This window comes from Nycticebus coucang, chromosome 13 (assembly GCF_027406575.1).
Source record: "Nycticebus coucang isolate mNycCou1 chromosome 13, mNycCou1.pri, whole genome shotgun sequence".
NCBI lineage: Eukaryota > Metazoa > Chordata > Mammalia > Primates > Lorisidae > Nycticebus > Nycticebus coucang.
In genome coordinates, this window is record NC_069792.1 from 8,029,144 (window position 1) to 8,030,924 (window position 1,781).

Genomic DNA, 1,781 nt, shown 5'->3' on the forward strand with positions numbered 1-1,781 from the left:
AAAAGGGACAGGAGGGAGGGATTAGGATTATTTTCTAATTATAAAAGACCCAAGATGTGTATGAAACAACATAGTGTTATTTAAAAGTGGTCTTAGATCGACTTGGCGCCTGGCTCAAGCAGCTAAGGCGCCAGCCACATACACAAGAGCTGGCGGGTTTGAATCCAGCCTGGGCCTGCCAAACAATGATGACTACAACCAAAAAAGAAAAAAAATAGCTAGACACTGTGGCGGGTGCCTGTAGTCCCGGCTACAGGGGCTGAGAGTGGCTTCGCTCAGGAGGCTAAGGCAAGAGAATCCCTTAAGCCCAGGAGTTTGAGGTTGCTGTGATCTGTGATGCCACAGCACTCCACCCAGTGTGATAGCTTGAGGCTCTGTCTCAAAAAAGACAAAGAAAGAAAAAAGAAAAAGAAACAAGTGGTCTTGGATTTATTGTACATATATTTTGCAAACTCTAGGGAAACCATTTGAGAGAGAAAAAAAGGTGTAACTGATATGCTAAGGAAGGAGAAAAAAAAGAATCATATAAAATGCTAAATTAAAAGCCAGAAAAAGAATAGAAAACACAAATAGGAACAAAGAACAAGGGCAATAGATAGAAAACAGAAACGAATACGGTGGACATTAATCCAACTAGGGCAGTCATTACCTTTGAATGCCATTGATCTAAATGCATCAAATGAAAGAAATTGTGAGAGTGGATCAAGAAACAAGACCCAGTAATATGTTGTCTTCAGGAAACCCATGTGAAATATAAACATACATATAGACGGACAAAAATATATCATCTTAACACTAATCAAAAGAAAGCAGGTAAGGTCAACAGGACTTTGGGAACACACATACAGACACAATTCACTCTGTAAACACGTATTTCTGTCACTATGGGAATAGTAACAGTCCAACCTTCCTTCTGACGTTCCAAATCCATGAAGACTTGTCCTTAAAAGCTGTTGACAGACGCGGGGTGGCAAGTACGGTCATGGAGATGACCTTCCCCCATGACAGAGCCCTTTGGGTACTTGGGTTGATTTTAAGAAGTGATTCTCAAACTAGGCTGCATGTTAGAATCACCAAGTGGGCTTTTGAAACTCCCAAACCCAGGTTGACATTATGCCAATTAAATCATGATCTCTAGAGGTGGCATCCAAACATATTTTTTAAAGAACCCCGTGTGATCCCATATGTAGTCAAACTAGAGAACCAGTGAATTGTCCAACTGTTCAAAATTATCCACAGGGCGTCTCCAAGTGGCATCTTGCTATAGAAATTCCCAAACATAGGCTTCAGTATCTTATTCCTGTTTATCTTAAAAGTAACATTAGACCCTTCAATATGACTCAGTGCTCTTTTAAATGCCCATTAAATCCTAATGTTTGTATTTTGTATAACACTGGAGATGTGTACCATGTCTTTTTATCAATTATCTACTTCTGTGGGCAGAGCTAAGTTAGCCTGTCTTCCTGAGTTGGGGAAAGGCTTTGTGACTTAGTTGAATATATACCATATGGAGAGAAAATAGACAGGGATTATAGTTCTAAGTCTGTCAGGAGCTTTCTTGTAAACCTGATCAAATCACCTGGGCTTCCCTGTCCTTTTCTCATCTGTCCAAAAACAAAGTTGCACAGAGAGTATTTCTCAAGTTTCAATTTTCTGAGCAACCTCCCATGTTTATGATTTTTGCCAGAGCTGCATCCTTCCTGCAGTATTATTTACTTAAGTGTTCTTTATATTGATCCATTCTGCTTGTTTATTTTGAAAAAAAAGTTACCTCTCTAATT